We start from the raw sequence: 16,388 nt of genomic DNA, 5'->3' as shown, positions 1-16,388 counted from the left end.
CTCCTCCATCAGTGCAGAGCAACTATCTGGTTCAATCTCCTGAGCTGCCTCTGTCTAAACAGCAAAAAAAAACCAAAACATGACTGAAAGCTTCATCTCCCAGGAGCTCCTGGTCTCCAAGAATGTTGGTAAACTCCTCTCTGAACCATTTTGTGGGTACAACAGCATATGAACATTTCTCCTTTTTGCAGAAACAGGAAACAGAAACAGAGCAATTAGCAGAAGGAACCACACTAATGCAAGCACAGAGCAAGGGATGATGTTCCAGGCAGTTGAGTACATTTCCAGTGAGAACTGAAACATCTGACTGCTCAGACTGAAGTGCCTTAGTCACTGACAGTCTGTTTGGCCTTGCTCAGACATGTACCAGATGCAAGATCAGGATTTTTCCTCTATAAGATTCTTTCTCCCTCCTGATCAGTTAGAAAGCAAAGCAAGGACACAGACCCCCAGATCTCCATCCTGCACAGGAGAGGGCATCCAGCAACAACTGCCAGATGCAGCTACACTAAAGAATGCTGCAGAGGACAGAGCAATCACTTTACCCCTCCAAGAAGCAGACATCTCTTCAAACAGCTGTTGATCTCCTGGATTGTGTCACTCCTCCCATGTCCCACCCACTCACAGGAGCAGGGCCTGGAAGGAACAGGGATTCTCTGTGCATTGGGTAGTGGAACAAATAAAGAGCAGCAAGCTGGAAACAGAGCTTCAGATTTGAAAAGGCAAGAAGATAAAAACATGCATGTGAGCTAAGCCATAAGAGCAAAGAGTCATAAGAAGCTGAAGTCATTTAGCCTACTCCCTTGGGCTGACTTAGGGTTAGCTACAGCTCACCAAATTCATCCATCAACATTTCCACTGCTTTCTTAACAAATCCACCAGTATTTGACTTACCTCTCTAAAAAGCTGGGTCTCCATCAAGCTCTTGCATGGTTTTGCCTCTTAATGAGGGGGTAGATTCCTGAAATTCACTCATTCAACTAATTCCTCTAAAGGCACAGACCAAGCCTTAGCATTTTCTCTGTCAAGAATCCAGTAGGGACTGAACTAAGAATAGAACCTAATGTGAAGGACAGAGCTTGCTAGGATTAGCTGGTGCAATTACAGGTAGCAAATCCCTGCTGCTGAAAGGCTTCAGCATTAAGCAGCAAAAGAAATGCCTCTTTTCTTGCTGAGGTGTTGCAGGGTTTTGTTTTTAATGACACCCAGGCTGAAGGAGCATAGAGCAGCTGAAGGCTGCACGACTGCAACCTGGCGTGCTTCTACCTCCCTCTGCTGGGAAGCAGGCAGGCAGCAGACCCAGAGGGGACACCTTGTCCTGGGAACAAGGAGGTATTCTGTCCTCCTCTAACCTGAAGTGCTAGTGGAGAGACATCCCCCAGCAAGAAAGGCTCTGCTGGTACACAAGGTCACAAGGCTGCAGCAGTACAGGGAGGAAAGAGTCTCCTTCAGAGGCATCTGGGAGAAGCTCATTGCATTTTCCCCACTAGTTCACAGATTAAGACAAAGGGTCATTTTTGGTAAAGCAATTTAAGAAAACTGCTTTTTGCTGTCAGCTTCCACCCACCAAATGCCCAGACTGCAGCAGTTTTACTTCGTTTCATGCTTTGCATCTGTGGAACCAAGAGTTTTCAGCAAGAAAAGAGGTGAAGTTCAGCTGCCTCCCATACAGAGCTCCTTATAGAGGGATGCCTAAGCATCCACCTTTGCACCCCAAGAGCAGCACAAGGCCAGCAAAAGACTGACAGCTCTGTTAGCCTGGCCACACTTTCTCTACCACTGCTGCAACTCCTTGATTCTTCTTGAAATGACTGCTATGGAAAGAAGTACTTTTCCTAATCCATCCTTCTCCAAACTCCCTGGCCATTCCTGCCTGCTGAAAAGCAGCTTTGAACCCACAGAGATGGCACTGCACACAGCAGTCATCAAGAACAACAACTAAAAGCTTCAAAAACATGCACACACAGGTCTGCACATCCCTCCTGGCTACTGCTGCAGCCCCTCAGGACATGAGAACATGGAAAAAAGACCAACTTTAACTCAAGCTGCACAGACACCCAAATGCCAGTTCCTTCTTCACAGTTCAGGTGGTTGTTTCTAGATGTTCTGCCACACAAGTTGTTTATACATCTAAACACACCAACATTGTCAGTAACGTGGCTATGTGTTAAGAGCTTTGTTATCAGGAACACTCATCACATGTAAATCTCAGTCAGTTTCTTAAAACAGAAAGTCTGACAATAAACAACAGTTAAACACTATTACCAACACTGCCTACCAAGAGAAGCACATTCACCACATGACTTGTTTGACTTGTGTGCTATGCAGGAATGGTCAGATCATAATCAATTTACCACCCCACTTTTTTTCTTCATCCAAGGTGTCCTGCAAACTTTGCTTCTCCAATGCTACACTCCTAGTTCACTAGCACCACAGACCACATGGAAGCTAATCTAACCAAGTGTTCCCTCTCCTCTACCTCAATATGATGATGGTAACATAAGGAGTTAACAGGTTAAATCTGAGACACATAGTAGAAAAGCCTTACCACATCAAGAGCAAGATGGCCTAATTCTGCTGGGCTAGCAGGTTGTGCTGCAAAGAATTCCAGCTTGGAAGCAGCATAGCAGGATGCCCCTTTACAAGTGCTCCTCAGCAGGCAGTACCAGCAGCCCTGCACCTGGACCATGGCTCACAGGATCATCTTCCACTCTTCACTTGCCACTTCAGGTGTAATTCTCCTAAGAAGGGCAGGACAGATCATCTGTCAGGGCCTCCTGCAGGTTGCAATCTTCCTCTGCAGCACCAGTGTATTTGTTGGGGGGCATAAAAGGCCAAATGGAAAAGCCCTAGGAGGTAAGACACAGGAGCTGCCCTTTATCTTTCTGCTTGTCTCAGGGTACAGCCTCGCTACCTTGCGCATCCTGCAACAATCAGCCCAGGATGACCTGCACTGCATCAGCAGTTTGCCATTCCTTTGGTGTACACTTCCTTTCCACCTTGTGTGCTGCAACACAATGCACTGCATCTGTCATTTTAGTCCCCAGCACATTACACCATCCTGGCTGAGGCAAGGGTCTGCAGTGGTGGCTTGTCACCCAAGCTCAGTCCACCTCCTGGAGCCTCTCCGCTCCCTCCTCACCACCATCACCTGGGTGGTTACAGCAAGCCCCTGGGGACATGCCCACAGGCAGAACCACCCCTGGTTGCAACTGAAGGACATCCAGGGAAAGGACACTGCATTCTACTCAGACGTAAGGCAATGGACTTGGCCAACTCAATTGCTAAATGACTGGGGGGGAAGCAGAACAGAGGCTTGGCTGTCACAGCGCTTGCAGCAGCATCTTTCAGCGTGTGCTGTCCCCCCCTCCCCTTCCCCTGCAATGTCCTTCTTTGCTGAAGAGTTTTCAGACAGGGCTTTTACTGCAGTGCATCAAAGAGCGGGTGACTTGCCAGCAAACCACAAAGTGCTCCCTCCTCCCCACTTCTCCCTCAGCCACCCAAGGCACACTGGCTGACACTCCATCACCAGACATGGAATGACTGCCTGTCCATAGGGCTGCACCTTTCAGGAGAAGCAGGTCAGCTTCGCACCACCCCTCCTTCAGACTCCTCCAGGTGTGCACAAGGATCCTGCTCCATTTTACCCTGTGTGCCAGAACCACATCTATACAGATTCTCTGCAGAGCACATTTGCCTCTGCCCTGGGAAGTGCTGGTTTTACCAGCCCTAGAGGCAAGGCAGCCTTGGAGAGAGGAGCATCCCCTGGGATTCAGCCCAGTGACCAGTTTCCTCTTGCCTTGAAGCACTTCTACAAACCTTGCAAGGGAGACAGGTTGACCTCACATGTTCTGCTGCATTAACACAACAATGACTTTTGTAAAAAAAAAAGTATGTTCTTCACTATATGTAGAGGTACATTTGTGTGTTCCCTGGGATAAGGTGTGTGTGGGGAAGAACTTCAGAGCCTGGGAGCTCCCCAGAAGCCAGAACACAGCACCTTAGGGATGACCTCAACAAGCATCTTTCTCCCCCACTCTCCCCAGTCTGACAGTGACCTTCAAAACTGAAAGTGGCTCTCCATGTTATTTCCTTTTGCTTAATCAAACTGTATATTAATCAACTCTCCACCTTTTTTTAATGACAGGACTGGCAAAGGACTCATGCTACTTTACAATCCACCAATATTTTAAACCTAAGCATTTCACCACCAACTCAAGGTCAACAGCTAGTTCAAGTCCAACTCCATGCTTTCCTTGAATATAAAAGGCTCTTGTCTGTGGGCTTTCTGGGACAGGGACCTTATTTTGTTTTCACAGGACTCAACACAACTTCTGCTGCTAAACCAAGTGAAGGGCATCTTCAATAAGTGCACCCTCACTTCATTTTAAGACAAGAGCAAAGTACTTCCTATTCATCACAAATAAGTTTTTCCAATGCATTAAGCTTTGCTTTCCATTTATAAATGTACACAATTATTTGATGCAGAATATTGATGCAAATAAAACCCATTTAGATTTGCCAAAGTTTAGTTCTTCCTCATTCAGCAGTAGGGACTGTCCCTTCTCAAAAGATCAGTTGTCTGAAAAGCAGGGAAATGGCACAAGAAGGGTAGTCGAAAGGCAGCCCCACTGCAGCTCAGCTCTCCCAGCATAATTAGAAATTCTAAAGGCTGAGCTGGAAAAATTACATCTTCAGGACATTTCCACCCAAGCATAGAAGTAGGAGGAAAAACATTAAGATTCCTGGCACATGGGAACTCTTGTGTTCACACACCAGACAGGAGTAGGCAAAAAATTTACAGCAGTTGGTCAGGCTGTTCAATACGTTGGTGCATCACATCACACAACTGAGACAGCTGATTTCCCCCACCCCTGGCACTCTTCATCACCCAGCATTCTGCAGTGACAGAGCCAACTGGAAGAATCTGCAGAGGTTCTGCAAGAAGCAGCCTCTCTCCCTTGCTCCAATGTCTCAGGCCCATGGGACAACAGAAAAAAACGTGTTAAACCCTTGACAACATTCAGGAAAGGAAAACAGCAAAAACAGGCATTACCAGTTACCCTCCAGCTGGGGTCCAGTAGCAATTCTTAAAGTTCCCCTTTAAGGGACCCTTCCTCACATCACTTCCATATTTCTTCACTCCCAACAGACCTCTTGGGAGGAAAGACATTTGCTGCAGTGCTAGGTAATACCCATGGAGTATGTAATTAATTAAGGGCAGGGAAGAAGCACATATTAGCTGGAAATAAGCTACATCCCTACAGCCTGGCATGCAGCCTGCTGCTGCACTACACTAGCCTTAGCAGCACCAAAGGCAATAATTAAAACAAACTGTAGACATATCAAATACTTCAAGAATATGTGCCTTTTGCAGTGGGGCATCAGGCACAGAATCCATGACCTTCTCCAAAAATACATGCTGACATTTGACCCAATCTTTCTTAACCATTTCTGTACCAGCCACTGGAAATAGATACTGAAAAGTCAATAGCAACAAGCAAACCACAATTTAAGTCCCACTGATTAAAAATGCAGTGAAGCAGAGTCATCTGAGGCTCTGATAGCAGTGCTGGCTATAACCACAAAGAATTTGGTGTGGCATCTCTGTACAAGCTCATGAGCCCTGAGGACAGGCACTAGGAATAAAGTTCCTTATGTTTTACAAGACTAGTCCTTTCTCAAGACACCTTACTCTTATAAAAATACCCCAGGCAGCTCAAAGTGCTAAAACTCACTCCAGAAACAATATGGCAGCCAGGAAAGGGCTTTCCAGATCAGAGGCAGGCATTAAAGAGACCTGCTGAAATGTGGTCTTTCACCAGGCACAGCAAAGTCTACATTTCAGAGGCACTGGCTCTATGCACTCAAGCTCTTCACTACAGTGACACGTTCTGTTCCCACTCCCTGGATGTCTATCACATCAGGTTGCTGTAGGCACAGCACAGAAGTTTAAGGTAATGGTATTATGAACTCGTTAAAATTTAACATGTCCAGAGGATCCTTTCCCACGGCACAAACCCAGAACTGCTGGGGCAGCACAGGATGTAAGAGGATAGAGAGCATCAAGTACATGCTCCATCCGCCAACCCTTGCACTCTGATGTTTTGTCTTTTGCAACTGGAGGGTTCTTTGCCCCTAATTTCCTTACAGTAGCAAGAAATACTTGAGCTGAATAGGACATGACCAATATGATGGTTCTTCAATACAGGGGCTGCTCTTTGAAATGCACAAGTCTCTGATTTGGCTCATTTTTGTTCTCTGTAACCATTCTTATTTTCTATATGTGGTAGACAATCATCCTGCTGGCTTTTCAAGGGGACATGAAGAAAGCCCTTTCAAGAGGCTCTCATGCCCGCTTCTCATGCCTAACTCCAGAGGGCATGGCTGCCTCCCTGCAGTTCCCATGCTTTCACCACTTGTATCACCTTTGGACAAGTCTGTTCTTCAGTTCAATTTTAGAGCAGCTGTTTTCTATTCATAAGGCAGAGACCAACATGCTTTTACACTGATTACCCTGCCACAACACCCCTATGCTGAAACACCCTGTCACATTCATTACCCCTTGGTGTTTGACATCAAGCCTGCTGTTAGCTCACTACTTTTGTTTCTATTCTACCAATTAGAGTGGTTCTCCATAAATGCCACAACCTCATGCATAAGTACTTTAAAAATGAAATTAAGTCTCTTTGCTCATTAATGTGATGTAAGGAAAAGAGACGTAACAGTGTTACTGGGCTGCATAAAGTCTGCATCACAAGCATCAGAGCTTCAGTTCCTTTAATTTGGGATTTACATCACGCAGAATTCAAGGTTTCATCCTTATGTCTATGACTCCTTGTGTCTTCAAGACCTGGGGCCAGAGATCTCCACTGGAAGATCTGAAAGTTTCACTGGATTTAAAAGAATGACTTTGCAGTTGAGGGTGCCCAGGAGCTTGTCTCACTATCAGCTTGTGTGGTATGACCTTGAGAGATGAGGCTTCAGTCCCAGCTCCCCTCCCCTCTGTGCTGAGGGTAACTCTTACCTTTCCTACAGATCTGACTTCTCTTAGTCCTTGTGCAAGCACAGTAAAAACCCCACCACAATTACAGACCTCATCAGTGTAAACATGCACTAGTACTCTCAAATAAAGTTGCAGGGACAAGTAATTGCCTCAGCCTCAGTGGGGACAAGAACACCCTTCCTGGTGTCAAGAGATATCACTAAAATAGGGAAGTCAAATATTTAGTCATTTCAGATGTTGCTAATATCTTCCAGCACCAAAGGTTTCAGATGTTGCTAATATCTTCCAGCACCAACAAAGATCTAACTTGGTACGTGCTGCAGGAACTGACTGCTGAGTAGCTCCCCCTCTCCCCTTGCCTCCAGACACCTGAAATCCATATCTAGAGGGGTTTCACCACAGCTCACTGCACTGCTATTTCAACAGAATTGATACTTCCTCGAACTGTATTTTTTCCCCTTGCCTCATTCATTCATACAATTACCAAGACTCTGGAATTGGTAAAATGCTACATTTCAATTAAAACAGATATTTTTATACTAGGAAAACGCAAGTTGCTACCAGACATTTATGTCCAAGCATTTTTATTTTTTGTAGTTAAAAATTCACTCCTCATGCCATTAACAAATCGTGTCCAGACTGCACATTCCTCCAGAAAATGCAAGTTCAACTTCTGTAGAAAAAGGCTGTGCTAGCACATCTCCAATGCAAATGCAACTTTTGATGGCTGTAGAAAAGTATAATGCTTGGAGGTCATGAGACCACTTTTCTTAGATGCATAAACCACTTTTTAAACTCAGTTCAGCAAATACAAGGACATGGTCTTGTGGGAAAAGGGTGCTGAAGCTGATGTCTGAGTTTGGACAGCTCAGCAAATAACCGGGTTGTTTATTATTTATTTTTTTTTTAAGAGATTGTTTAAAAATCAAATGTAAAGGCAAGTCAGTTGGGACTGCAAAAACCCCGATTCGAACTGGCAGCACCGGAGGGCTCAGGACGAGCAGGAAAAGGGGAATCCCTGACTAAGGCTGCTGCTTTGCAGATCACTTGAAGGAGAAAAGCTCTGGCACTACTGCACTCTTAAAGCTGCAGCGTCCAATTTCTCCTTCGCCCTCCTGCATCCTGCCACCAAACCCCCGGTTTCTTTGCGGGGGTGACAGGGAGAGAGAGTGGGGACACAAGCTAAGAAGTGTCAAGGAAGGGGGAAAGGAGGGGAGCTGCAGGAACAAGTTTCCTTTCCTGAAGTACTGCAGCAGCAAGTCCTGCTGCACTCCTGCAAAGCTCTGCAGCCCAGCACAGGGCTCGGACTGCAGCACAACTGCACCAGCCTCCAGGCATTCAGAGCCCAGCACCCTGCCTGGGAAATCAGCAGCAGAGACCATGCAAAACGAAAGCTCCTGGCAAGTAATTGTAACGGGTTTAGTGCTGGTTGTGGGTTTGGTTTTGTGGGGGGTTTTGGTGCTTTTTTTTTTATTTTAAGAAAGCAGATTAAAAAAAAAATAATACTTCACTGATTCAGCCTCTCTCAGGTTGGTCTGAAAGAAAATTAAAAAGGCAAAAAGGAAGCGAACTGAATGAAGTTTAATTAGCAAGCACATAGCAGAAGTTTCTTTTAATTCTTTTATCAATGATAAAAGACAACCCTGCAGGAGGAAGGACCACAGCCTCTTCAAAATGCCTCCCCTCCTAAAAGAGCATGCAAAGGAAAGCGCTGCCATTAAAGCAGGTTAGGAAACCCTCCCTCCCGCAGAAGTTCTCTCTTCTTACCCCAAATCCACTCTGTAGAGCTCTGCTTTCTCAGAGATGAAGCGTTGTCTAGAGCAGCAAAAGTTGCAGACAGCTTCTCCTGCGAAGGAGGCAGGACCTGGCATAAGTAGTGTCAGACGGGTCCTTGCACTGGAGTGATGCCGGGAGAGCCCGGAGCTGTTCAGACGAGCAAGGAAAAAAAAGGGGGAGGGGGAGTTAAAAAGTCTTAAATCCCTGACACTGCAAGAACCCTGATCCTATAGGATTGTGTCTAAAAAGCAAGCGTTGGCTCTCGGTACCGCCGTGTTTCCTGATAAGGTGGAGACTGAGCAGTCTCATCCCCTGCCGGGGGTTCTCACCTGGGGATGCTGCTCTTGCAGGAGGCAAAATGAAAAGCAAATCGGGCATCTGCAGAAGCCTCTCAACCATCCTCTGCTCCAACCTGAGCTAGTTTAAACTTAGGCTACAGGCTAGAACTCGAGTCAGCCGTGGCTTCTCAGGCAAACAGGAGCTGGGAAGATGCAGGGACACTGCTCCTTAACTCCAATCAGGAAGGAAAGGGGATGACAGAAAGAACACAAATCTCATTCTTCTTGATGTTGCTCACACTAGTCCTAGCTATATCAAGAATTCAGAGAGAAGCAGCAGGCATCAATATTAAATTTGGAAAAGAACTCAACAACCAAACACCACACACACCAAAAAAAGCTCACACCTTCCATATTTAACAGGTCCCATTTTTTTTCCTGATACACAGAACAGTGTAAAGACTGAGCTAAAGAGCTATCACTAACTTCAGCAAAGCTGAAGCTCAGGCCTGGGAAAGCTTTGGCCCTGTGTCCATTAATTTCCTGCCTCTTGCTGGTTTGACAGAAAGCAGAATTTATCCCTCAAGTCTTCCACTGATGGAGCTATTGGAAGGCTATAGCTAATGAAGCTGTGCAGACCCCTGCATTTCATGGTTAATTCAGCCCGTTTTCACAGCAGATTCAATGAGCAGAGACAACAAACACCAGGTCATTCTCCTTCAGTTTCATGGAAGTGAGTCAGCACCACAGAACAAAAGAACTAGTGTCCAGAGAAGATACATAACTTTCCATCCTGGAGTTACCAATTACTAATTATTTCTGGTTCTGACATTCTAGTCTCCAGTGCTGAGACTGAGGAAGGGAAACCCAGTTTAAGCTCAAGGTTACTGAAGGATGTTGTTGGGGACCACTGAACCAGGCAGCATATAAAAGATGTGGGCAGGAGCTCTACAGCAAACTGGTTCTGGAACAGTTGCAGAGTGGTAGTTTTGAAATATGTGAATTTTTCATCCACATACTTCAATGCACCACAGAAAAATGCCAAGTGTACACCAGGGTCAGTCTAAATTTATTATTGCCTTTTGTTACCACCCTTGAAAGCTTTTAGATCAGGTTTTCAGATGTGCTGATTATCCGGATTCAAGAGAGTCCTGGCACCAGCTGGAAAGCCTTTTCCTTCCTTTTCACCTTCATGCCTTTCCATTTGGAGATTAATTTTTTTGACTGACTACTTATACCTGCCTGTGAGTTGCATAACCCAAACCCACCAGATACCTGTTCTTTGCCAGGTGAGGTGCAGTATATGCAGCCAGGGATCTGCTTCCAGCATGCCAGCCACTTCCACCTGCCCAGCAGAGGTCTGGCTCAGGATTCAGGGGACTGGGTAACTTTTTACTACTTTATACCTGTTGCAGAAGATAGGATAGCCAATCCTTCCTGGTTTTACAACACCACAGGAAAGCTGAGACACAAGGCTGGGTATTCAGCTTGGTATTTATGGTTATTTGTGCCTTGCTACCAGCATTGTACTGCTGCAGCTACTGCCCAGCAGGGTTAGAATTAACAGGCAGGATATTCTCAGTGTAAGAAAGCCCAGTGCATCTGCAGGCCTTCAGTGACACCTCAAGGTAGGCTAAAACCAGCAGCGAGACTCCCCTGAATGTCAAAATATTTTAGTGAAACTTTATACATCTTTGCCAAGGTTTTGAAAACGTTGATTTACTGAAGTGTTCCACAATACTTCAAAGCCACTCACCTTACAAACCAGAAACACAGAGTTAATCTGTAGTAGATGAGGTGAGAAAGAGCAGCACTTGCCTGGAAGGAAGCTCGGGTGCTTAGCCTGGGTGCAGCACCAAGGAATGCACCAAGCAACACCCACCATCCCAAACTCTGCACCAATTTGCTGCAGCAACACAGTCCATGAATAGTAACACAGATATGCCTCTTGGTGCATTTCCCTTTGTTACAGGAGAATACGTTACCACATAGGACTTTGTTCTCCAACTTGATCAGCCTAGTCTTAATGTGGCATCAAGATAAGGGTAGAGGGTGTATTTTAAACGTTACTTTCCCATTCAGCTGTCCGATGCTCAGAGCAAATCTTTGACTTTCCTCAGCTGCATTCATGTAGTTCAGCTGCTCTAGAGTGCAGCAGCCCTGGGGTGATCAGCTTCCTGACATGAGGTGTAACACAGCTCTGCTGCAGTATTATGACATCAGGTACTGCTTAGGCCACTAATTATACCAGAAGATAAAAGGTGGGTGGCAGGTAGTGGTCTTGCTTTTATTAAAGTGTCCAAAATTTCTTGGAGAAAAGAAATAATCTTACTGCAATGGTTAAACCTGTATCACTCAATCAGAATTCCATATAAAGGAGGACCCTGGCATTCCATGTTGCACTGTCCACTCAGAATGATAAAAAACTGGGACTAAAGATGTGAAAATCAAAGCAAGAGCCAAGATTTTCCTAGACTAGGAAGCCCCCAAGTATTTGAAGTTGGTTTTTTTCCCCCACAAGTGTGCTATTTATATACTAATGATTTTGTTGCTGATCATCTTCTTAATCTAGGACAATATGTCCAGTACTGATTAATCAGGAAACTGATAAACAGCACAACATGCATTAGTAACTTCAGAAGATCAGTGTGTCAATCTTCACCAATCAATATTTATCTAAGTAACTACTAAACTTCAATCAAGTATATTTTGGGGCACTTCAGGCAGCTCAGTGATTACAGTACTCCCTACATGCCAGGCATCTGCCCATTTTTTACACCACAAGGCAAGAGAAGTAATTTCTTACTTACCCAGCCCCAAGGAGTTTGGAGAAAGCTACCATTGTTCAGTGGACAAAGTACTGCCGCAGCACAGTTCAGCCTTCAGACATCTATAGTTCCAGTTCCTGAGCACTCCAAAAGCTGGCAGAACCAGCCAGCAATACAAGAAGTTACCTGCCTTCTGCTTCTTTCTGAAGTAAATTTAAAAATTATAATACAGACTCTGAACTGCTGAAGCTCTGAATGAGTAAGATCACACTGAGTACAGCTCACGTTAGGCAACAAACACAGAGATAATTAACACCCAGGGCAGAGAGGAGGGAACCACTACCTTTGCTTATCTTGAGCAGGCAGACTTTAGTCCATCTCCACATATTATGTCTACAACAGAAATCAGCAGTTGCTTTATGATTTGCTTTGGTTTTGTTTTTTCTCAGATAGGGTGAGTTACTCTTTTAGATAATCCACAGATAGAACCTCAGGAGCCACAAGTAACATCTTCAGCTACTGAAAGCTAAGCAAAGCTATCTAGCTTTCTTTCTGCTCATGCTAGAGGAAGATATTATTTCCCCACTTTACAATGAAGGGACAGAATGTTTAGCCTGTAACTTCCATTTCCTTCCTCATTTATCCCAAGACCAAGCAGGGACTGAAGGCAGCTTGTCCCAGTGCTGGTGAAGATGCCAGCCCTTTAATGTACTGATCATCTGATGAGACCATCACTTTGTTAAAACAAAAAGGAGAAAGTAGGTACAGCTTACTTGATTGATCAGTTCTTTTTTGATTGAGGGAGAGTAATTGGTGAAGATAAGCTCTCCTCCTCCCCACCCTCGCTCCTTTCCCTTTGTCACTGCTTTTATGGAGTATTCGTGTTGCAGCTGCATCCCGGCTGCTGAGGGATGGCAGACTGCATCAGTACTGCAGCATTGCTGCTGAAAGACTCATCTAGTCTTGGTGACAGAGCTTTACATTGAGGCATTAAGTCATGTCTCAGCCCCGTGGCTGGCTGGGGCTAGCAGCAGGGAGGTAATTGAATTAGCTAGTAATGCTGTTGGCTCAAGCAGCACAGCAAGTCAGTGCCGCTAAGACACTCTCTTGCCCCCTCAGGGTGCATACCTGCCAGGCATTCACTGGACATGATTTCCACAGCTTGAAAAGCTACCGTTTAAAAAGCAAAGTCGACAAACAATAGACACAGAAGCTCTTAAGAGGCAGTATTACTCTAATGCTCTCTCACCTTGGAGTGTCTTGGCTTTGCTTTGATGCTAAGCTCTTTAAGAGCCAAGCTGTCCAGACAGAACATCAGAGCAGTCAGGTCTTGGGACCATCACCTGCATAGCTGCAACAGGGCTCCTGTGCAGATCAGCTTTCCAGCCTCTAAACACTGTCTATATGCACAGAGATGCCATTGTTCAACACCAAACAGGCAAAAGTATTTAAACCTAAACTTCTTAAGCTGGATTGCAGATTTGCCTCTTTCAGGCCTATTCAAGGCTTTACCACAAACCAACCTCCAGCACAACTACAGCTCCAGAACTCATTAAGTGCCCAAGTCATTGACTTGTCCCAACAGCCATAACAAAGGCCCCCTTTCTTACTCTGTCCCACACCAGTTTATGAACTACTGTTATGGTTTTTACAGTCTAGTCTTCCAGAAGCCACAAGACAGTAATTTTATGTTCTATCAAGAACACCAGCTGCTCACTGCTGCGTCAGAGCAGAAGTTAACAGCCTTACTCAAAGTCATGTGAAGTTTATAGTATAAAACTTCAGAGCTCTCCTGGAAGCTTGTATCCCCAACACACACACTGACCAAGCTCCACCAGGCTCTGCAGCAGCATAACCAAGCAAGGCTCCCAGCTCATGGAACAACACCCAGAAACTGAGGAATGACAAAGCATCCTCAGAGATTTCTCAGTCATTTGCAGCCTCATCTATTGACCATTAGTAGTAGATGCCTTTTGAAGAAACTTGAAATAAATAAATAAATAAATAAATTTGGCAGATATCAGGCACATTTTCTCTAGATTACTCCATCAAAAGCTTACTCAAACACACCTTACCTCTCCAGAGCAGTACAAACCCCACCCTGGCTCAATTTCAGCTCTCCGCACATTGGGACTAGTCTGTGAACCCAACATCAAAGGGAAACAACTCCAATTGCTTTAAACTCATGTCTCATGTTGCTTTCCCATCTCCAAACTAAAGAAACACTTGCTCTGGAACAGGTTTCAATGGCTATGCCAAAAGACAGCCTTTACCCAGGATTTGAACCACTCAACTAGAAAGCTGGTCCCTTCAGGTTCTCCCTCTGAAGCACCATCTTTAAACAGCAATCAAAACAGCTCCTTTTCCCACAGAGCTTTTATTTGCTTGTACAACACCTGGCTCATTAATGACCCTTCCCTTGCTAAATACCTTTTATTCCTTTATTGGCATCACATGTCCCATCTGTCACACTGGACCTATTCCCTTAAAGGAGCAAGCAACTGAATGAGTCTGAAAAGGCACTGAAAACAGCACACTTTTTCTGACAGAAGCACATTCTGATCCAAACTATCATCCTGATAAAAATCTTGCTTGCCCCAAATTATGAGATGTTTGAGCTCCTTAGTGAAACAGCTGAGTTATTTTTAACATGGTCAAAAAACCTACTTTATCTTCTGACCTTCAGCTCAGAAATAGCTGCACCATTTTTTTTTTTTTCTCAGAGACTTCCAAAAAATTACTGCACAGAGTGAACCCCCCTACAATTTCAGCCTCAATATTTAAAGTTTGGCATCATATAGAACTAGCTAAAAACATGGTCACTCAAAAGAGGATGTTAAACAATTGCAACTACTCCCAACTTTCAGCTCTATCTATAATAATAACAGGCTCAAGTGACCAGGGTCTCAGCTGTTCATCTCATTCAATGTGCCAGGAATATGCAGCAGGGAGATCTGCACTTTAATGATTTCTGCTGAAGTAGATGGCAATTCCCCTTTTTCTTCCAGAACAGAAAGCAGACTGTAAGAGGGTACTGCCATTTACCTCTTCTCTCAGGCTGTTGTATCCACCCAGACCCAGACTAGCTGCTGAGAGCTAAGCAAGCTTTGTCACCAGGTCATTAGTGGGTTAAATACATAGCTATGGGATACAGCACTGATTCCCTTAAGCTTCTAGCTAAATTTACTGTGTAGTAATATCAGACAGAGTAGTAAGGGGAGATCTCTGGAGCTGGATTATTTGTCCAGCTGGCTCTTTCAGCTGAGTTATTTACCCCCTCACCAAGTTTAATTTGTAAATTTCATCACCTGACCTATGCTTGTGATCTACCCTCTGCTGGGATGCAGAAACAGGACCACTGTGAGAGGCATTCAGCCCTTGCTCAACCCAAAGCTGCATTAGTAACGTGGTTGGAATTATAAAGCAATGTGTAATGGGAAGCAGGGCAGACTGCAGCCTCCCTCCTCCCTAGTTTGGACCAGGATCTCCCAAACCTCAGTGCTGACACTCTGTGTCACTCTGACACCCTTGCAATACCATACAGGGTCTTTTTGAGATCAGGCACATATGCTGATGAAAGAACCTCCAGAACAGAAGGTTACAGCATCAAAAAATTATCTTGTAAATATAATTCAAATACAATACAAACTTCATCTTTTATATGATAGAATTGCTACGTTAACAGTCAGAGCACCAAGGTACCCCAATTCTGCTCATACTTCTGCCCAGATGACTCAGTTTCCCCATTTGTCAGTAGTTGTGGCAAAATGCATCTACTTGTGTAAAATAATTTGAGGCTTTTGCGTGAAAATGACAATAGGAAATGTGTGTAGTTTTGCCATATGATGTCACTAATTATTGGATACAGTTATAGCTCTTTAACTAAGTTTGCCTTACAACTCCTTGTTATTACCACACAAACCATGGTTTGCAAAAAAAAGTATTTTCTAGGACTATCTAGGGTGGTCCAGGTGAGTTGAGCTCCAGTGGAAGTTCCACGTTTTACCAGGACATTTAAAAGAATGCTCTGCTGTGTGTATTCTTGGGCAAAGGGGGGAGAGGGGACATGTGTACAATTTTGCTTCTCTTCTGTCCATCTCTCATCACTTCACCTGCCCCTCTAAAAGCACTATCAAGCTGAACTGGAATACACTGTACAAGGTTCACAAGGTACATGGGAGGGCAGTTGTGGATGCACGTGTGGTTGGAAGGCTAAAGACACAATCACTTTGGACACAAAACAATGCAAGGTCTTTAGGCAAATACACACACTCATATGTATGTATAAACTTAACCCAGCCAATGCAACTGCAGAAAGCAGAAAATTCTTCTTTTGGTCACTGACACTCCTGGGCTGTGCAGACGCTTCGGTCTGATGGTGCATTAGGAACCCCTCCAGCCCAAGTGAATTAGCCGAGCACCCATCCTAAGACGCCTGGTGCAACCCCTGGGTGCCGAAAGGGTGCAAACCTCCGTGCCAGTGCCCAGGGACAGCGCTCAGCTGGGCGAGGGTGCCCGTCCCACAGACTCCCCTGCGCCCGGAGATTTTCCCCCCTCCCG

The sequence above is a fragment of the Chaetura pelagica genome, unplaced genomic scaffold (assembly GCF_000747805.2).
Source record: "Chaetura pelagica isolate M959 unplaced genomic scaffold, ChaPel_1.0 scaffold159, whole genome shotgun sequence".
Taxonomy (NCBI): Eukaryota; Metazoa; Chordata; class Aves; order Apodiformes; family Apodidae; genus Chaetura; species Chaetura pelagica.
This window is presented reverse-complemented; position numbering follows the sequence as displayed.